The sequence below is a fragment of the Mesoplodon bidens genome, assembly GCF_964165515.1.
Source record: "Mesoplodon bidens genome assembly, chromosome: 4".
Taxonomy (NCBI): domain Eukaryota; kingdom Metazoa; phylum Chordata; class Mammalia; order Artiodactyla; family Ziphiidae; genus Mesoplodon; species Mesoplodon bidens.
Window position 1 is genome coordinate 122,451,057 of NC_138160.1, and position 22,976 is coordinate 122,474,032.

Consider the following 22,976-nt stretch of genomic DNA (forward strand, 5'->3'; position numbering starts at 1 on the left):
GGGCAGGGGAGCTTCCTGGAATCTATTAATGATACCCCAAAGTCAACTCAGCTGACTCATAAAGTTAACTCTGAAGGTGCTTACGACGTTAACTAATAATCATAATCCCTAAGCCTGAGCTGTCTACATTCTAGACTTTTGTTCAACATCTCCTTTTGAAGTAAGTGGAGAGGAAATGACCACCCCTCATTCTCAGCCAAGATACTGAGGACCTGAGAGGGCCCCTCACGTGCCCTAGTCTCTCACCTAGTGATGGGTGGAACCAGGACTAAACAGATAGTCATCTAGTCAGGCTGAAAGGCCGAGTGTCCAGGAGAAGGGTGGGTATTCCTTGGCCCGATGGGTATCCTGGAATACGAGGTTGTAAGGGATGGACAGCACAGCTAAGTTTTCTGATCTGCAAGCCTCTCTTTCTCTCACACCCCATCCCCATCCTTCAGCCAATCCTGCAGACTTCACGCGGAGAACCTGCGCGGAGACGACCACCTTCACCAGGCCCTCTGTTCCACCTCCACCCGAGGCTTCACCGTCTGTCATTTACAGGATCATTTTCAGCAATGGCTTCCTGACTGCCTCCCTGCTTCCTCTCACCTCGCTCCAGTCTGTGCACACACCAGCCAGAGGGATCTTGTTCAAACTAAGTCAGGTTATGGCAAGTCCTTGGCTTGAAACCCTTGATTGCTCCCTGTCTCACTCAGTGTCAAAGCCAGAGTTGACCCCCTGGCCCCTGGCGGCCTTGCTGGCCGCGTCTCCCCACCACCCCAGGTTCTGTGCGCTCCGGCCATGCTGTTGCTCAAATTTGCCAAGCACCTTCCTTTCTAATTGCTGTTCCCCTGCCCTGAGTCCCCCAGATCCACATAACGAGCTCCTTCCCTTTATTCAGACTTCTGTTCAAACGTCATCTCCTCAGAGAAGCCTCCCACCCACTCCATCTAAAACAGCCCCCTCCCAGCATGCTTTATCCCCTATGTTTTCCTTTTCTTCATAGCACTTCCCACCTGATGCACCATATATATTTTTTAAAATGTCTTGTCTGGCTCTCTTATCTAGCATCATATGAGTTTTGTTATAGCCTCATTGCTAGAATAGCACCTGGCACCTACTTGCTGAGTAAATGAAACCGAGAAACTCAGAGCAACACATTTCTTTTTAGATAAGAATGTTTTCCTCCTTTTCATTTTAAACTACCCAGCTACACGAAATCAGCCCTGTGATCAATTTTTTTTTTTTCTGAAGCTCTGACCTCTGGGTGACGTTTAGCAAGTAACATGACTTTGTTAGAACTCACTTTACCCAGCTGTAGAATGGGAATGAAAATACCACCTACCTCCCTTCCCTGACACTTGACTGAAGCAGCCTCTGACATGCCTTCTTTGTTCTTTGAGGGAAGGAGCCACACACAAGAAAATTCTCCTCATGAAGTTAGTTAAAAGCCCCAAGAGGGTAGGAGCTGTACTTTGTTTCTCTCCATTCTTACACAAAGTAGGCCTCCATTAAGTGCTTATCAAAGTTAGTATCTGCGGGACATAAATTGCACCTGCTTCTGCAGCCCTGCTCACAGAAGCTGGCCCCTTTCTGGGCTAACACTCAGAAACAGCAGAAGAACAAAATCTAGCTTAGTAGTGACGCAGATTCCTTTTTCCAGAGGAAGCCAACTGCACAGCCCTTGATGGACAAATGGTGACCATCAATGTGTTCTTTGCTTTGAACGTGGAGCAGGGAATTTCACAAGATGAGAAAAATTCAGATCAGAGGATTCTTCCTCTCGGCTATAACTTTTTTTTTGGAGTGACCCTAATTAATACCATGATTCTCTTAATTTGGGTGAATTTCCTTGTTCAGCTCAAAGGTACTGATTCAGCAGACATTCCCAGAGTCACACCCTAGTGGAAACTAACATGTGACGTGTGGTGCCAGGCACTTCCCCATGCTCAACAAGGATTTATAGATGAGTGTGTGGATATTCACACCACACTGTTTCTGTTTTCACCTCTTTGTCTTTCTTTCTTCTTCTCTTCCCCTTCTGACTCTTTTTTATTCCTTCCCCATTTATGCCCCAATGCTCCTCTGAGACACGTGGGCACTTTATGGTTTTGTTGGTCTTGACAGATGACTGACCTTCCAAAGCCCAGTGGTTTGGTATCAGAAGATCTAAGTTTTTTCCTTTTCTCCACGTACTAAAGAAGCGTGTTGTAGTTTCCCCAGCAGAAGTGAAAGTGATTAGCGGGCGACTCAGATGTCTGCACAGGCACAAGAATGAGGGGGAGAAGGGGCAAGACAAGAGGAAGGGGGGACTTTTGGAGGGGCTGAGAGCAAATCCGCACACACGTTCTGACTACCCAGTGGAAAGAAATGAAATCCTGTGTTCCAGGGCAATATTGCCATTGATGATAATTCTCTGTCATCCAGCAGGTGCCAGGAAAAAAACCCTTCATTTTGATTTTTATACATTCATTTTAACAACTGGGACTTCCTCATTTGCCTGAGGAGGAGGTATACAAGGGTGCACAATTTATAGTTAATTTGAAGATGAATAAAATATTAGCATATCTTTTGTTGCCCCTAAAAACACAATACCTAAATTAGCACAGTGCCCTGATTGCCATCCCGCACACGCATTTAGATTGTAAATGAGCTCCATTTCAAGCACATTGGTAACGGTTGAGAAAGTGAGGGACCAATTATGTGGCCATATTGATACTAATGATGGTGACGTCCAGAGAACTGTCCCAGCCTAAGAACACCCACAGTGCAACCAACAATCATGGCTTCAGTCCCAATCAGAAGGTTTTCATTCAGTCCTAATCATAGTGGAATCTGTCAAGTGGATTTGTTTCCAGAAAGCTTGCTCGACACAGGTCAAATGGCAGAAGTTGCAAAAATGTCACTGTTTTACATAAAATATCTGCAGAAGTTACACCTAGAAACTGTTGCCCTTTTATCCCATTAACTGGCGTATACAAAGTAACAGCCATGTCAAATGGTTACCATGGTGGCAATGATCATTTTATGGTACAATGTGTAATTGTTCTAAAACAATTAATATGAAATAAAAGTTACCAGAATTAAGAGGTGATGTTTTGCTCAAGAAGGGGAAAAGATGAACAATTCATTAAGAGCCTAAGAAGAAACTGGTTCTAAGAAACATGTTATTGTATTTGTTGAAAGAATATTGTCAAGGTCTTTATCCATATTATGTGGCTCCACAGAATATAGCTTCTTTAGATTTTAGTCTTAGCTTCCACAATAGTGCTGGTTTATTTTAACCTTATAGAAACTGTAGGTTTTTATACATTATCATATTTTCTTCTTTGCTTTGGTTGGTAAGGAGCTCAAAACCAAACTTATAGACTATCCCTAATGACTCTGCAGAACTTCATGTTTGCATTTGTTTTTCTTTATTTTTCTGAGGGAGGTGAGTGGTTGTATATTAATTTTATCCTTCACTTTATTTTCTTATCAATATTTTCTCTTCACTCTGTTTCCTTCACTTGTTTCTTTTCTGCTTTTCTATTATTTATATTCTTAAAAGCTATCATACAAGGATATGGAGCATGAATATATAAATAAATCTGGTCTCAAGGTGATAAATTTAACACATCCAAGTCATCATCCTGGTGCTACTATTTATCCTATCTTGCTATCTTTTTAGAACAATAAATTTAGAATGCTGTCCTCCTTCCTGAAGTTATAAAAACATTTTTCTGAATTAGCATATACTGAACTTAGGTTTTCCTCTTAGTCTTTTAAATTTTGTTCTATTTTTATCCTTTGCCTCAAAATAAATTAATGTGAACTATTACCTTAAGTTCTATTGGTCATCAGCTTGGGGACATACTGCTGCTACACTGGCTACACTTTTTTTTTTTTTAATTGTTCCAAGAGGGGTGATGAATCTATCCTGAGCCATCACATTCCTTTACTCTGTCTGTCTCCTTGCATTTACTTCTTTACTTTCCAACTCAACTTACCTATTTATTATTTGGCCATTTCATATTCTCTCTCTCCCTCTCTCTCACTCTCTCTCTCTCACTTTCCCTCTCTCTCTCCCTCTCTATCTCCCTCTCTCTCTCAACAAACCGCCCCCCAACCTTTGCCTAGCTTTTTCCCTTTAGCTCTCTTTTTTTTTTAATTGAAGTAGAGTTGAGTTACAATGTTGTGTTACTTTCAGGTGTACACCAAAGTGATTCAGTTATATATATATATATATATTCTTTTTCAGATTCTTTTCACTTATAGATTATTACAAAATATTGAGTAGAGTTCCCTGCACTATACAGTACGTCCTTGTTTGTTATCTATTTTGTATATAGTACTGTGTATATATTAATCCCAAACTCCTAATTTATCCCTCCCCCTGTTCCCCATAATCATAAGTTTGTTTTCTATGTCTGTGGGTCTATTTCTGGTTTGTATATAAGTTTATTTGTATCTTTTTTTTTTTTTTTAGATTCCACATATAAGCAATATCATGTGACATTTGTCTTTCTTTGTCTGGCTTACTTCACTTAGTATGATAATCTCTAGGTCCATCCATGTTGCTGTAAATGGCATTATTTCATTCTTTTTTATGGCTGAGTGATATTCCATTGTATATATGTACCACATCTTCTTGATCTATTCCTTTGTTTGCTTCCTTGTCCTGGCTATTGTAAACAGTGCTGCAATGAACATGGGGGTGCATGTATCTTTTCGAATTATGGTCATATGGTAGTTCTATTTCTAGTTTATTAAGGAACCTCCATACTTTTCTCCACAGTGGCTGTACCATCCCTTTATCTCCTTCCTCATCCATCCATCCATCCATCCATCCATCCATCCATCTATCCATCCCTCTATCCATCCATCCATTCCCTCCTCCTTTCCTTCATCTCTCCCTCCCTCCCAAGTATGTTTCCCCAGTTTAAAAATAACAACAAAACTCATATACAATCAGGCCATGAAAACATAAATAAAATTCTAGAAACCATAGGAAAGGAAGAAGAAACATGTACAACAAAAATCTAGTTACAATGACAGTCAAACTCAGTCTGGACTCTGTAAGCTCATATGAAGGGAAAATCAGAATAGATTCTGTAAGGCCTAACGGCAGACAACTTGTATTAACATATTGGCTGTAAATATAACTGGACCTGGGGTGGGTGGAGGTAGAGAAGAAGAGGGTTGTGGTGGATGTTGAAGATTTATGTGACTATATAATGGAATGAAGGTAATGAGACCGTATTGAAATCATCCTGACTTCTCCCTTTCTTTCATACCTCACATGCAGTCCGTTAACAAATTCTCTTATTTCTAGTCTCAGTATATCAGAATCTGCCACAGGCTTCCTTCCCCAGTACTATCATGACACAAATCGTCACCTCCTGCCTGGATTGGCATTGTCCCTTTTGGTGGGTCTGCCCCTGCCCTTGCCCTTCTTGCTGTTCTCGAGCCAGCAGCCACTGTGATAGTGTGAAAATGTGGGTCACAGCCCTCTGCTCAAGCATCCCCAGTGTCTTGTCTTTTCATCTCACTCACAGTTAGAGCCAAAGTCCTTCCAATGGCTACTCAGCCCTACAAGCTCTGGGCACCAACCTCTCTGAGCTCTCCCCCTCACTCACAGTGCCTCTGCCACTCAGCCCAAAGGTCTCTCCTCAGGCTTGTTCCCTTTTCCTGAAAGATGCCTCAGAAAAAGTCAGCCCTCAGTATCCGCAGGCTCCACATCGGTGGATTCAACCAACTGCCGATGGCAATTCGATCGCTTTACATAAGGGACTTGGGCATCCATGGATTTTGGTGTCCACCAGGGATACTAGAACCAAGGGATCGTATACTCGTGCCTCACTCCTTATCTCTTTCAGGTCTTTGCTCAAGTGTTTTCTCATCAGAGAGTCCATCTGCCTCGGCTCCGTATCATCTTACTGAAAATTAAGGCTCCTTTACTACCCCTGCCCTTTCTAGCTCCTTGTTTCATTTTCACCGTAGCACTTATTACTTCCTAACACACCATATGTGATCATACCAATTTATTTATGGTCTATCTCTGCCCACCCTCCCACCTGAGTGCCAATTCTGTGAGGGCAGAGTTTTTAATCTGTGATGTTTATGCTGTATGCCCAACACCTAAAACAGTACCCAGTGGGTACTTAGCTCAATACGTATTTGTTGAATGAATGGATGAAACTAAATACTCTGACAGCATTGGCACCAATTCTAAACAGCTAAGATAATATAGCAGAGTGCCATCCAAAATAAATTAATAGAATGAAGCAAGTTCCCCATTGCCAAAGTAAAATAGAAAGTCAGAGCAATAACTGGGTCATTTGTAGAGACATGGATGGACCTAGAGACTGTCATACAGAGTGAAGTCAGAAAGAGAAAAACAAATATCATATATTAACGCATATATGTGGAATCTAGAAAAATGGTACAGATGAACTGGTTTGCAAGGCAGAAATAGACACGGATGTAGAGAACAAATGTATGGACACCAAGGGGGGAAAGCAGGGGGTAGGGGGAGGCGGGGAAAGCAGGGGGCAGGGGGAGGCGGGGTTGTGGTGGGATGAATTGGGAGATTGGGATTGATATATATACACTAATATGTATAAAACAGATAACTAATAAGAATCTGCTGTATTAAAAAAATAAAATTAAAAAAATAATAAAAACGGGCTTATAGAAAAAATAACTGGTTATTTAGGGCAAAGGGTTTTTTTTTTTTTTTTTTTACTGTTAGAGGATCATAGAGAATCATAGGAGTGAAAGAAATCTGAGGTCTCACTCAGTCCTGCCTCCTGACAACAAGAATGAGGGGCACATTTACATCAAGTGAAAGGGGATCTTTTCTGTGTTTAAGGGCATTTGGAGAAATACTATGGTTTTCCAGTCGTTCATAATTTTTCTTTTTGATGTTCAACCATTCACCATCCACTCCCCTTCTTAGGAAAGTCATATCTCGAACTTAAATCACACTCACTGAAATGAAAAGCCAACTGCAATTACATCCACCTCCCGCTTCTCTTTCTCTTTAACTATCTGTTCCTAAACAGCAATAGAAAAAAGCACAATGTTGCTCAGGTATCTATGGCACAAAATCAAAATTCTACCAAATAGTAATGAAGACTTTGGTCTTTTCCTAAGTTAAGTCATTTCCTTTGAAATACATTTTTCTATTATAGGTTGCAAACAGCTTTCCCTTTTAATTTTTTTTTTTTAAGTAGGAAGGAACTGCTAACTCATTGGTTTTTTTGGTGTTTACACATTATAGGTTAAATTCTGTTATGACAATGTGTTACAATTTAAAAAAATCACATGGGGTAAGATTTTCTGGTCTAGCAAAAGGCCCAATTTTAGCTATAATATTATTTATGTTGGAAGTTGTTGGAAGTCAACTCAAACCAATAGCAAGTTTCCAGTGAAACAAAATGTGAGAGAAGGTATATTAAGACTGGAAGTCAGGAGACTGGGCTGGAATCTGATTCTCATTCGGTTATGAACATGCTGTGTGAGCTTGAGGGAATTTACTCAACCTGACTGGGCTTCAGTTTTTCTTCCTGCAAAAGGAAAGCTTTAGATTTAAAGGAACTTTGTATTCCCTTTCATCCCTAGGATTTATGATTCTTTGTATAATTGAAATGAATTTAGCCTGAAGTTTTATATTTTGATTTCTCTTTCCTCCCTGCCTCCCCTGCTTCCTTCTTTTCCCTCCCATCTATCCATCCATTTACTCATCCATCCATCCATCCTCCATCTTTACTTATATTTTGATTCTCTTCTTTCTTTCCTTCTATTCTTTCTCCCTTTTTTACCTTTCAATTTTCTTTCAATAACTTTCTTTCCTACTTCTTTGTCTTTTTCTTTTCCTATTTCTTTCCTTTTCTTTTACTCTGTCCTTTCCTTTTCTCTGTTTATTTTCCCTCTCCCTCCTTTCCAGCTTTCTTTCATTCTTCTCTTTCTTAAATTCTTTCTCTCAGCAGCAAATCACTCAACATTTCAACAAATCCATAAATTAGCGGTATTTTTATGGGCTGGTGCTAACACCTATTCTGATCAACCAGGCATTGCAAACTGATGTGAGTGCTGATAGTGTGGCTTTCAGTGCTGATAGTGTGGCTCAGGCCTTGCATGGAAAGTAGCCAAATCAGCACATGGCTATTATTTAATGATGCCAGAGACTAATAGGAAGTCTTCTGCAAATTGCCTCACAAATTATACAGTGGTTCCCTGCCTTCTTGTTATTGGCACGAAATAGATTGGTGAAACTAGGCTTAAAAAAAAAAGGTCTAATTTCCATAATATATAAAATGTTCTTGCAAATTATTTATATATACACACATATGTTTCAATAGAAAATGGCAAATTTTATGGATAATTCAGGCAGAAGGAAATAAAAATGGCCAACAGACATAGGACACTCAACCTCAAGAGTTAAAGAAATTCAGTTTGAAAGGTCATTTTTTCGAAAGAAAATTTATTATTATTATTTTTTATTTTTATTTTTTTGCGGTACACGGGCCTCTCACTGTTGTGGCCTCTCCCGTTGCGGAGCACAGGCTCCGGATGCGCAGGCTCAGTGGCCATGGCTCACGGGCCCAGCCGCTCCGCGGCATATGGGATCTTCCCGGACCGGGGCACAAACTCGTGTCCCCTGCACTGGCAGGCGGACTCTCAACCACTGCGCTACCAGGGAAGCCCAAAATTTATTATTTTTAACAAAGTGTAATGCTTTAAATTAGCCTGAAGAATAATTAGTATACATTTTGTTAACTTTTTTTTAAAAGGAATATAAAACTATTTATTGACCACTGTTCACCAGTATTTACAATACAGTAAACAATATATAGTTGAATAATATTCTGATTACTACAAAGTTATTGTTTTTCCTGGCTTCTGCTGAACCAGTAACCCAAAATACTGAGAAGATTGAGCCTACATGTAAGGAATGGGTTGGGGTAAAGTTTGAAAAAACATGAAGGTCAAGTTTAGATTAGAAAAGTTTGTTCACTCATTTATTCCTGCAGATCCTAAATTGCCAACATCTCTAACCATCTGATTAGGTTTCCATTAACAAGGCTGAGACATTCCATGTATCACAGTCTTTCAGTAAACACAGCATGGGGATTTCAACTTCTTAGAAAAGAATGGTTTGCCAAAAGGAAGCTTTAAATGTCCATTTAACTAAGTCTTGCTTGGCTAATTAAAACATACCAGAATTTTTCTAGTTTTTTCATTTGGGTTGACAGAGATAAAATTTTCCTTTCAGGGGCTTTACATATAAAACTGCCTTTATATGATGGTAGATATGGATGCAGATTCTGATAGGGCTGCTTTAAAAAAATATCCAATTTAAATTGTTTACATTAATTTGTCTAATTAATTACAAAATTATTTAATTTGAAAGGTTAAGACTTAAATTTTCAATTTAAGTTGAAGTGATTTCTTATATTTCTCAAAATGACAATCCCAGAAACATGGGCTTATCCATGGTTGTGAAAGGCTGGTTTTGTTTTGGTAAATGTATTTAACCAATAACCAAAAAAAAACCCCAAACCATTTACATATGTGTTTCATGTATACACATACAAAAACCCCAGAATGGTCCTTAGGCATATATGAGTTAAATGCAAATTCTAAATTCTGATTAAGTAATGACTCTGGAGATTTCCCCCAACATTTAGAAAAGCTGTTCTCTAATGCAGAGGAAATAATATACCGTGGTATCAAATGTTCTTTTCTGCTAAGGGAAGCAACTACAGAAAGCTTTTATTTGTTCAAAGTAACCAGTGTTACAGATGCAAAAAAAAGCAAAAACAAAACCCCCCCAAAACCCCACAACTTCCCCAATACTACTTCAAAACGAACATATCAAACTTGATTTTCATTAGAATGTAGTTATTTCTTCACACTAATAAATCAAAAAACCAAGACCCAGATTTTATATATATATATATATATATATAAATATATAAATAAATAAATAAATAAATAAATAAATATATATATATATATATATATATATATATAAAGCAATGCAAACAATTATTGAGCCTCATCTTCTGGACAAGAATGTTAAGTTAGTCTCTCTTCATAAAAAGCAATTACAGGGCTTCCCTGGTGGCGCAGTGGTTGGGGGTCCGCCTGCCGATGCAGGGGGCGCGGGTTCATGCCCTGGTCTGGGGGGATCCCACGTGCTGTGGAGCGGCTGGGCCTGTGGGCCATGGCTGCTGGGCCTGCGCGTCCGGGCCCTGTGCTCCACAGCGGGAGAGGCTGCAGCGGTGAGAGGCCCGCGTACCAAAAAACCCCAAAAAAACAAAAAACAATTACAATTTGAGGACACTTCGTATTTGCCTCTTTTCCCAGCACCAAGTCCGCCTCATCTGAATCTTTCCATTTCATGAGAAACATGAATTCTCCACTGCTGTCACTGGTACCAGTTATTCACTCTGGGTCGAGACCTCTGGCTAAACCTCTTGGTTTGTCAGCAGCGTCTCTTTTTTTCTTTGATTTGCTATCATCAGATTCACTGTCAGATAAAGATTTTCTTTTTGTTCCATCTTTTTCTTTACCAGTTTTTTGAGAATTAAGAAATGCTTCAATTAACTCTGGACAATCTAAATTTTCTTCAGGTTCCCAAGTATTGTCTGCATCTGTAAATCCCTTCCACTTCAGGAAATACTCCACCTTCCCATTCACTACACGATGGTCCAGTACTTTTTCTACCACAAATTCTTCAGGTTCTGCCTCTTCGACTTTTTTACTCTTTCCATGTTGTTTCTCTCCCATTTTTTGCAATGTAGTTTTATTGGAGGCCATTTTTTATTGCAGACTTGAAGAACTATTATTCACCCCCTCCGAGCCGCTCTGGGTCCCGGGTCTGCCGTGTCTCCGGCCCTGCACGCCTCAAGCTCCAGCCACATCTGAGGGGGAGGGGGCTGGGGAGCTATTTTTCCTTAACTTTTTAAACCTTGCCATGAACACCTTTTTTTAAAAAAAATACATTTATTTATTTATATTTTTGGTTGCGTTGGGTCTTCGTTGCTGTGCACAGGCTTTCTTTAGTTGCGGCGAGTGGGGACTACTCTTCGTTGCGGTGTGCGGGCTTCTCACTGCGGTGGCTTCTCTTGTTGCGGAGAACGGGCTCTAGGTGTGTGGGCTTCAGTAGTTGTGGCACATGGGCTTCAGTAGTTGTGGCACATGGACTTCAGTAGTTGTGGCTCGTGGGCTCAGTAGCTGAGGCTCACGGGCTTAGTTGCTCCGCAGCATGTGGGATCTTCCCGGACCAGGGCTCGGACCCGAGTCCCCTGCATTGGCAGGCGGATTCTTAACCACTGCGCTACCAGGGAAGTCCCTAGCCATGCATACCTTTAAATGTGACTTTAAAAAAATACTGTCTCTCAATAAACAATTTTGCCAAATCGTCTCCCCTTCCTGTTCTCTTAAAAATGTAGGTTATAAAGAAATGGGGGGAGTCCGGAGGAAGATGGCGGAAGAGTAAGACGCGGAGATCACCTTCCTCCCCACAGATACATCAGAAATTCATCTACACGTGGAACAACTCCTACAGAACACCTACTGAACGCTGGCAGAAGACCTCAGACCCCCCAAAAGGCAAGAAACTCCCCACATACCTGGGTAGGGCAAAAGAAAAAAGAATAAACAGAGACAAAAGGATAGGGACGGGACCTGCACCAGAGGGAGGGAGCCGTGAAGGAGGAAAGGTTTCCACACACTAGAAGCCCCTTCGAGGGCGGAGACTGCGGGTGGCGGAGGGGGAAAGCTTCGGAGTAGCCGAGGAGAGCACAGCAACAGGGGTGTGGAGGGCAAAGCGGAGAGATTCCCGCACAGAGGATCAGTGCCCTCAGGCACACACCAGCCCGAGAGGCTTGTCTGCTCAGCCGCCGGGGCGGGCGGGGCTGGGAGCTGAGGCTCGGGTATCGGGTTTCGGTCAGAGCGCAGGGAGAGGACTGGGGCTGGCGGCAGGAAGAGCCTGAAGGGGTTGGTGTGCCGCGGCTAGCCCGGAGGGAGTCCGGGAAAAAGTCTGGAGCTGCCGAAGAGGCAAGAGACCTTTTCTTCCCTTTTGTTTCCTGGTGCGCGAGGAGAGGGCATTAAGAGCGCTACTTAAAGAAGCTCCAGAGACGGGCGCGAGCCGCGGCTGAAGGCACGGACCCCGGAGACGGGCGTGGGACGCTGGGGCTGCTGCTGCCGCCGCCACAAGGCCTGTGTGCGAGCGCAGGTCACTGTCCACCCCCCCTTCCGGGGAGCCTGTACAGCCCGCCACTGCCGGGGTCCCGGGACCCAGGGACGGCTTCCCTGGGAAAGCGCACGGAGCGCCTCGGGCTGGTGCAACGTCACGCTGGCCTCTGCCACCGCAGGCCTGCCCCGCACTGCGTGCCCCTCCCTCCCCTCGGCCTGAGTGAGCCAGAGCCCCCGAATCAGCGGCTCCTTTAAACCAGTCCTGTCTGAGCGAAGAACAGACACCCTCCGGCGACCTACGCGCAGAAGCGGGGCCCGGTCCAAGGCTGAGACCCGGGAGCTGTGAGAGCAGAGAAGAGACAGGGAAATCTCTCTGTGCAGCCTCGGAGGCAGCGGATTAAAGCTCCACAGTCCATTTGATGTGCCCTGCGTCTGTGGAGTGCATGAATGGACAGTGAATCATCCCAAATTGAGGAAGTGGACTTTGAGGACAAGATTTAAGACTTTCCCCCCTTTTCCTCTTTTTACAACGAATTATCCCAAATTGAGGAGGTGGACTTTGAGAGCAAGATTTTCGATTCCCCCCCCCCATTCTCTTTTTGTGAATGTGTATGTGTATGCTTCTGTGTGAGATTTTCTCTGTATAGCTTTGCTTCCACCATAGGTCCCAGGGTTCTATCCGTCCATTTTTTTCTTCAATAATTACTTTTTTATTTTTAATAACGCTACTATATTTTATACTTTATTCTATTTTACTTTATCTTCCCTCTTTCTTTTTTTCCTACCTTCCCTTCCTTCCTCCCTCCCTCCCTCCACCCCTTTCTTTTCTTTCCTCCCTCCCTCCCTCCTGTCTGTCTTTCTTTCTTTCCTTCCTCCCTCCCTCCCTCCCTTCTTTCACTCTTTCTTTTTCTTTCCTTCCTCCCTCCCTCCTTCCTGTCTGTCTTTCTTTCCTTCCTCCCTCCCTCCCACCCTTCTTCCTTTCACTCTTTCTTTTTCTTTCCTTCCTCCCTCCCTCCCTCCCTTCTTTCATTCACTCTTTCTTTTTCTTTCCTTCCTCCCTCCCTCCTTTCTTCCATTCACTTTCTTTTTATTTCCTTCCTCCCTCCCTCCCTCCTTTCTTTCTTTCTTTCCGTCCTTCCTCCCTCCTTTCTTTCTTTCTTCCTTCCTTCCTTCCTTTCTTTCCTTCTTCCTTTCTTTCTCTCTCTCTTTCTTTCTTCTACTAATTCTTTCTTTCTACTTTTTCTCCCTTTTATTCTGAGCTGGGTAGATGGAAGGCTCTTGGTGCTGCAGCCAGGAGTCAGTGCTGTGCCTCTGAAGTGGGAGAGCCAACTTCAGGACACGGGTCCACAAGAAACCTCCCAGCTCCACATAATATCAAGTGGTGAAAATCTCCCAGAGATCTCCATCTCAACACCAGCACCCAGCTTCAGTCAACGACCAGCAAGCTCCAGTGCTGGTCACCCTATGCCAAGCAACTAGCAAGACAGGAACACAACCCCACCCATTAGCAGAGAGGCTGCCTAAAAACATAATAAGGCCACAGGCACCCCAAAACACACCACCAGACGTGGACCTGCCCACCAGAAAGACAAGATCGAGCCTCAACCACCAGAACACAGGCACTAGTCCCCCCCACCAGGAAGCCTACACAACCTACTGAAACAACCTTAGCCACTGGGGACAGACACCAAAAACAACGGGAACTACGAATCTGCAGCCTGCAAAAAGGAGACCCCAAAAACAGGAAGATAAGCAAAATGAGAAGACAGACAAACACACAGCAGGTGAAGGAGCAAGATAAAAACCTACCAGACCTAACAAATGAAGAGGTAATAGTCAGTCTACCTGAAAAAGAATTCAGAATAATGATAGTAAAGATGATCCAAGATTCTATTTCCAAGATCCAAAATCTTGGAAATAGAATAGACAAAATGCAAGAAACAGTTAACAAGGACCTAGAAGAACTAAAGATGAATCAAGCATCGATTAAAAACACAATAAATGAAATGAAAAATACTCTAGATGGGATCAATAGCAGAATAACTGAGGCAGGAGAACGGATAAGTGAGGTGGAAGATAAAATAGTGGAAATAACTGCTGCAGAGCAAAATAAAGAAAAAAGAATGAAAAGAACAGAGGACAGTCTCAGAGACCTCTGGGACAACATTAAACACACCAACATTCGAATTATAGGGGTTCCAGAAGAAGAGAAAAAGAAAGGGACTGAGCAAATATTTGAAGAGATTATAGTTGAAAACTTCCCTAATATGGGAAAGGAAATAGTTAATCAAGTCCAGGAGGCACAGAGAGTCCCATACAGAATAAATCAAAGGAGAAATACGCCAAGACACATATTAATCAAACTGTCAAAAATTAAACACAAAGAAATCATATTAAAAGCAGCAAGGGAAAAACAACAAATAACACACAAGGGAATCCCCATCAGGTTAACAGCTGATCTCTCAGCAGAAACTCTACAAGCCAGAAGGGAGTGGCAGGACATAATTAAAGTGATGAAGGAGAGAAACCTGCAACCAAGATTACTCTACCCAGCAAGGATCTCATTCAGATTTGATGGAGAAATTAAAACGTTTACAGACAAGCAAAAGCTGAGAGAGTTCAGCACCACCAAACCAGCTTTACAACAAATGCTAAAGGAACTTCTCTAGGCAAGAAACACAACAGAAGGAATATACCTACAATAACGAACCCAAAGCAATTAAGGAAATGGGAATAGGAACATACATATCAATAATTACCTTAAATGTAAATGGACTAAATGCTCCCACCAAAAGACACAGATTGGCTGAATGGATACAAAAACAAGACCCATCTATATGCTGTCTACAAGAGACCCACTTCAGACCTAGAGACACATACAGATTGAAAGTAAGGGGATGGAAAAAGATATTCCATGCAAATGGAAATCAAAAGAAAGCCGGAGTAGCAATTCTTATATCAGACAACATAGACTTTAAAATAAAGACTATTAGAAGAGACAAAGAAGGACACTACATAATGATCAAGGGATCGATCCAAGAAGAAGATATAACAATTGTAAATATTTATGCACCCAACATAGGAGCACTTCAATACGTAAGGCAAATACTAACAGCCATAAAAGGGGAAACCGACAGTAACACACTCATAGTAGGGGACTTTAACACCCCACTTTCACGAATGGACAGATCATCCAAAATGAAAATAAATAAGGAAACACAAGCTTTAAATGATACATTAAACAAGATGGACTTAATTGATATTTATAGGACATTCCATCCCAAAACAACAGAATACACATTTTTCTCAAGTGCTCATGGAACATTCTCCAGGATAGATCATATCTTGGGTCACAAATCAAGCCTCGGTAAATTTAAGAAAATTGAAATTGTATCAAGTATCTTTTCCGACCACAATGCTATGAGACTAGACATCAATTACAGGAAAAGATCTGTAAAAAAATACAAACACATGGAGGCTAAACAATACACTACTCAATAACGAAGTGATCACTGAAGAAATCAAAGAGGAAATTAAAAAATACCTGGAAACAAATGACAATGGAGACACGACGACCCAAAATCTATGGGACGCAGCAAAAGCAGTTCTAAGGGGGAAGTTTATAGCAATACAAGCCCACCTTAAGAAACAGGAAACATCTCGATTAAACAACCTGACCCTGCACCTAAAGCAATTAGAGAAAGAAGAACAAAACCCCCCAAAATTAGCAGAAGGAAAGAAATCATAAAGATCAGATCAGAAATAAATGAAAAAGAAATGAAGGAAACGATAGCAAAGATCAATAAAACTAAAAGCTGGTTCTTTGAGAAGATAAACAAAATTGACAAGCCATTAGCCAGACTCATCAAGAAAAAAAGAGAGAAGACTCAAATCAATAGAATTAGAAATGAAAAAGGAGAAGTAACAACTGACACTGCAGAAATACAAAAGATCATGAGAGATTACTACAAGCAAATCTATGCCAATAAAATGGACAACCTGGAAGAAATGGACAAATTCTTAGAAATGCACAACCTGCCAAGACTGAATCAGGAAGAAATAGAAAATATGAATAGACCAATCACAAGCACTGAAAGTGAAACTGTGATAAAAAATCTTCCAACAAACAAAAGCCGAGGACCAGATGGCTTCACAGGCGAATTCATTCAAACGTTTAGAGAAGAGCTAACACCCATCCTTCATAAACTCTTCCAAACAATTTCAGAGGAAGGAACACTCCCAAACTCATTCTATGAGGCCCCCATCACCTTGATACCAAAACCAGGCAAGGATGTCACAAAGAAAGAAAACTACAGGCCAATATCACTGATGAACATAGATGCAAAAATCCTCAACAAAATACTAGCAAACAGAATCCAACAGCACATTAAAAGGATCATACACCATGATCAAGTGGGGTTTATTCCAGGAATGCAAGGATTCTTCACTATACGCAAATCAATCAATGTGATACACCATACTAACAAATTGAAGGAGAAAAACCATATGATCATCTCAATAGATGCAGAGAAAGCTTTCGACAAAATTCAACACCCATTTATGATAAAAACCCTGCAGAAAGTAGGCATAGAGGGAACTTTCCTCAACATAATAAAGGCCATATATGACAAACCCACAGCCAACATCATCCTCAGTGGTGAAAAACTGAAACCATTTCCACTAAGATCAGGAACAAGACAAGGTTGCCCACTCTCACCACTCTTATTCAACATAGTTTTGGAAGTTTTAGCCACAGCAATCAGAGAAGAAAAGGAAATAAAAGGAATTCAAATTGGAAAAGAAGAAGTAAAGCTGTCACTGTTTGCAGATGACATGATACTATACATAGAGAATCCTAAAGATGCTACCAGAGAACTACTAGAGCTAATCAATGAATTTGGTAAAGTAGCAGCATACAAAATTGATGCACAGAAATCTCTGACATTCCTGTACACTAATGATGAAAAATCTGAAAGTGAAATCAAGAAAACACTCCCATTTACCATTGCAACAAAAAGAATAAAATATCTAGGAATAAACCTACCTAAGGAGACAAAAGACCTGTATGCAGAAAATTATAAGACACTGATGAAAGAAATTAAAGATGATACAAATAGATGGAGAGATATACCATGCTCCTGGATTGGAAGAATCAATATTGTGAAAATGACTCTACTACCCAAAGCAATCTACAGATTCAATGCAATCCCTATCAAACTACCACTGGCATTTTTCACAGAACTAGAACAAAAAATTTCAAAATTTGTTTGGAAAAACAAAAGACCCCGAATAGCCAAAGCAATCTTGAGAACGAAAAACGGAGCTGGAGGAATCAGGCTCCCCGACTTCAGACTATACTACAAAGCTACAGTAATCAAGACAGTGTGGTACTGGCACAGAAACAGAAAGATAGATCAATGGAACAGGATAGAAAGCCCAGAGATAAACCCACGCACATATGGTCAACTTATCTTTGATAAAGGAGGCAGGAATGTACAGTGGAGAAAGGACAGCCTCTTCAATAAGTGGTGCTGGGAAAACTGGACAGGGACATGTAAAAGTATGAGATTAGATCATTCCCTAACACCATACACAAAAATAAGCTCAAAATGGATTAAAGACCTAAATGTAAGCCCAGAAACTATCAAACTCTTAGAGGAAAACATAGGAAGAACACTCTATGACATAAATCACAGCAAGATCCTTTTGGACCCACCTCCTAGAGAAATGGAAATAAAAACAAAGATAAACAAATGGGACGTAATGAAACTTCAAAGCTTTTGCACAGCAAAGGAAACCATAAACAAGACCAAAAGACAACCCTCAGAATGGGAGAAAATATTTGCAAATGAAGCAACTGACAAAGGATTAATCTCCAAAATTTATAAGCAGCTCATGCAGCTCAATAGCAAAAAAACAAACAACCCAATCCAAAAATGGGCAGAAGACTTAAATAGGCATTTCTCCAAAGAAGATATACAGACTGCCAACAAACACATGAAAGAATGCTCAACATCATTAATCATTAGAGAAATGCAAATCAAAACTACAATGAGATATCATCTCACACCAGTCAGAATGTTCATCATCAAGAAATCTAGAAACAATAAATGCTGGAGAGGATGTGGAAAAAAGGGAACACTCTTGCACTGCTGGTGGGAATGTGAATTGGTACAGCTGCTATGGAGAACAGTATGGAGGTTCCTTAAAAAACTAAAAATAGAACTACCATATGACCCAGCAACCCCACTACTAGGCATATACCCTGAGAAAACCATAATTCAAAAAGAGACATGTACCAAAATATTCATTGCAGCTCTATTCACAATAGCCCGGAGATGGAAACAACCTAAGTGTCCATCATCGAATGAATGGATAAAGAAGATGTGGCGCATATATACAATGGAATATTACTCAGCCATAAAAAGAAACGAAACTGAGCTATTCGTAATGAGGTGGATAGACCTAGAGTCTGTCATACAGAGTGAAGTAAGTCAGAAAGAGAAACACAAATACCGTATGCTAACACATATATATGGAATTTAAGAAAAAAAAATGTCATGAAGAACCTAGGGGTAAAACAGGAATAAAGACACAGACCTACTGAGAATGGACTTGATGATATGGGGAGGGGGATGGGTAAGCTGTGACAAAGCGAAAGAGAGGCATGTACACATATACACTACCAAATGTAAGGTAGATAGATAGTGGGAAGCAGCCGCACAGCACAGGGAGATCAGCTCGGTGCTTTGTGACCACCTGGAGGGGTGGGATAGGGAGGGTGGGAGGGAGGGAGACACAAGAGGGAAGGGATGTGGGAACAGATGTATATGTATGACTGATTCACTTTGTTATAAAGCAGAAACTAATAAAAAAAAAAGAGCCATGAAGATACAAAGGACTTACACTGTAATTTTTAATAAGTTAAAGGGGGAGGGCTTCCGCGGTGGTGCAGTGGTTAAGAATCTGCCTGCCAATGCAGGGGACATGGGTTTGATCCCTGGCCCGGGAAGATCCCACATGCCACGGAGCAACTAAGCCATGCGCCACAAATACTGAGCCTGCGCTCTACAGCCTGCGAGCCACAACTACTGAAGCCCGAGCACCTAGAGCCCCTGTTCTGCAACAACAGAAGTCATGACAATGAGAAGCCTGTGCACCATAACGAAGAGTAGCCCCTGCTCGCTGCAACTAGAGAAAGCCCGTGCACAGCAACAAAGACCCAACACAGCCAAAAATAAAAGCAAGTAAATAAATTAAAAAAAAAAGTTAAAGGGGGAAAGAAACATAGATTCAATTAAATGAGAAAGCCACCAATTGTCAAGACCTCTTTTGTGACCAGACATCTTAAAAATAGCATAAAGAATATATTTCTTACTTGCTGTCAATGTGCACTTCAGATTGCCGATTATTCACTTGATTATCACTCTTGTGGCGAAACTGAAAATCAAAGTGTTGTGAAAAAACATTAAATCATACTTTGTCAGCAAAAAAAAAAAAAAAAAGAAATGGGGGATGTTTTTCTAAGTAATGTTTTACTTAAGCCCAATTCTTCAGACTGGGCTGCCAATTATTCTTCCCCATTTCCTATCCCTACTGAAATACTCAGAATATTAGGTATCACTGCCACTTTTCAAATATATGTTTTAAAACTTAATGAAACAGGAAGGAATTGGGTCACCTTTGAGATCCCCTTCATGTTTATCTCTTGCTTAGTCAGTACAAGGGCAAGGTAAGCTCACAGGATTTGGAGTCAAACCGAACCTGAGTTTAATCTTTGCTCTGGTATTTAGTTACCTATATCTGATATCTGATAAAAGTTTCTTATTCTCTTGAACCTCAACTTTCTCATCTGTAGAATAGGACTAATACTGGCATGTGTTTCACTACTCTAAGTGATACAAGGCAAGTGGAGCATTTAGAGTAAACAGAGTAACAGAGGACCAGATAAATACACTGCTGAGACAATGATGGCGATAATGATGAAAGCTTAAGATGACGGGGGTGGGGATGATGGTAATGATGAAAGCTTAAGAACGTAAGAGAACTGATCAGAACTATGAGGGGAACTCCAGGTCGTATCTACTTAATTTAGAAGGAACAGATAAAATCTCACCTAAATGCTAAGAAAAGAACTTGGCAACTTATTCAAGGTTTGAATCTAAGTCCCTTGAAATCTCACTGAGTCAGTATAATACAGAATATCTCATTCTGGTAAAGAGCCAGGCTTTAAAGTCTTTCATCAATTTAAATACAGTAGAATGAGGGAAACAGATGAGAAAAGAGAGAGAGAGTAGTCAGAACAGTAGGGGAGGCAAACACACATCCAGGTCTATGTATAATTTTGACACAATATGGGTCAACATCTAATAATATTTCAAAGATGATGCAGGTAACCTTGACAACTCAGCTGATGCAGGCACTGAAAGAATAAGAGATTCACAGGGAGACCCAGGAGAAAATCTGGGCCATTTTCTTGGTTGACTGATGGCTCATAGCCTTTACTCTGTAGAAAATTTGTTATAACTTGTAAAGCAGTCTTTTTTTACTTAATCAACAAACATCTATTAAACGTTTGTAACATGCCAAGACACTGTGCTAGGTCTTGGGGATATAGAGACATTCCCTTGCCATGAGAAGCTTCTCAAGAAGGACATTCCCATTTACAGCCAGTTAGAATGCAACCCCGCACTTCAACCCCACCCAGGAACCCTGCAAGTCATGGCTTATTAGTGCCATTTTATCGACCAAGGTAACTGAAGTTCAGAGAAAATACAACTAGAAAGGGCCAAGGCTAACATTTCAACTGGGCTCGATTCTCAGAAGAGTGACCAAAATGAAGTGATTTATTTTGATTGGGATAATGCTAATAATGAGAATAAAAACAGGCTAGGTTTGGGGACTTCCCTGGTGGCGCAGTGGTTAAGAATCCACCTGCCAATGCAGGGGACAAGGGTTTGAGCCCTGGTCCGGGAAGATCCCACATGCCGCAGAGCAACTAAGCCCGTGCACTGCAACTGCTGAGCCCGCATGCTGCAACTACTGAAGCTCACACACCTAGAGCCCGTGCTCTGCAACGAGAGAAACTACCCCAATGAGAAGCCCGTGCAACACAACGAACAGAACCCCCCCTCACCGCAACTAGAGAAAAGCCCGAGCGCAGCACCAAAGACCCAACGCAGCCAAAAATAAAATAAATAAATAAATTTATATTTAAAAACCAAAAAAACAGGCTAGATTTGTTGCAGTAGCAACAGCAGCAAAAAAAAAAAAAAAAAAAAAGCCTCTTCACACCTCAGTGGCTCAACACAATTTCATCTCTCAATTATGCTCCATGTCCATGTAGGCTGGCAAGGGACTCTATGACATGGAGCCACTGAGCTCCACCATCTAGAACCGGCAACCTCCTCAGTTGCAGAGGCAGAGGCAAAGGGCATGGAGGATTATCCAGTACTGGCTCTGAGGGTCATGTCCAGGTGCAGCTCACTGGCCAGCCCTCGTCACATGGCTTTACTCAGGGTTGGGATGAGGCTGAGAGGAGTGAAGCCCTTAGTGTGACATCTAAGGAGGCATGGGCTCTTTGGGTCACGCAAACACAGGACTGGCACTGGTGTGACCCCAAAAGCCAGTGGCTCCTTGTATTTTTTACCTTAGGCAACTTACCGGTCTCACCCTAGTCCCAGCCATGGCCCCCACCTAACTGATAGGAGGCTGGGAAATGCAGTGTCTCTCATGTTTGGGAGGGAGAGATAAGGTGGATACTGGTGAGGACTAGGAATGTCTAGTAACCTGGGCTTGAAACCTCACCCTCATCTGTGACGCTGCCTTCTGCTCCTTTTCTCCCTACCTCTCTAATCCAGGCAGTTGCCAAGCTTTGGGATTTTAACCAAATATAACAAAAGCTGTATGTCAGATGCTTGCTGTGTGTCAGGTATTATACTATCCATGCTTATGCTCATCAATGCATTTATTCATTCCTCACAACAGCCCTCTGAAGAAGTTCCTATGGGTGGGATGGGAGGGAGGTCCAAGAGGGAGGGGATATGTATGGCTGATTCACTTTGTTGTATAGCAGAAACTAACACACCATTATAAATCAACTATATCACAATTTAAAAAAATTCAGTTTTTAAATGAGAAAACTGAGGCTTAGAGAAATTGAATAACTTGCCCAAGTCATTTCTATAAAGGGTAAAGCTGAGATTTGGACTCATATCTAACTAGAGAGACTTTTTTCCTCCTCTTTAACCCTATGCCACCCATCCTTGTGGGAGCTTACAATCGTGCTGTATTCCAAGTTTATTAAATGAGAGTGTGGATACATCAGCCCAACCCATGAGATAGTTGGAGAGAAATATTGACTTGCCACTGGTAAGAAGTAGCTGTAGCATCATCATCAGTGATACTAAGCCTATGTCATTGATAAAAGGTGATGGGATTTTGTTGTTGTTGTTTTCTTTTGGTTTTCCACATGAAAATTCAGTGCCATCTGTTATTAGCAGATGTGGAATAGAGAATGAGGGTCAAGGTGTCTCTACCAATTAGATGTATGATTGGGGCAACTCCCTCTGTTTTGCCAGCTATCAAAAAAGGGGGCTGAATCAGATTTCCTAAGGTCACCTCCACTATCGACCTTACGAAATTCAGTGTTGATGGCAGAGATAGGTAAGATCATAAGGGTGGAAAATATTTTATTATTATTTTTTTAATTTTAATTTTAATTTTAATTTTTAAAATAGATCTTTATTGGAGTATAATTGCTTCACAATACTGTGTTAGTTTCTGTTGCACAACAAAGTGAATCA

The 22,976-nt window shown here is 41.3% G+C and overlaps 1 pseudogene across 1 annotated transcript; it reads right to left on the reverse strand.

Moving 5' to 3' along the window:
* Positions 1 to 10,017: 10,017 nt before the first annotated feature.
* On the reverse strand, positions 10,018 to 10,791 carry LOC308617045 (chromobox protein homolog 3-like; annotated as a pseudogene). The gene is made up of 2 exons: positions 10,303 to 10,791; positions 10,018 to 10,080 (listed from the first exon to the last, which is right to left on the reverse strand). The product of its transcript is annotated as a chromobox protein homolog 3-like (transcript).
* Between the last annotated feature and the right edge of the window lie 12,185 nt (positions 10,792 to 22,976).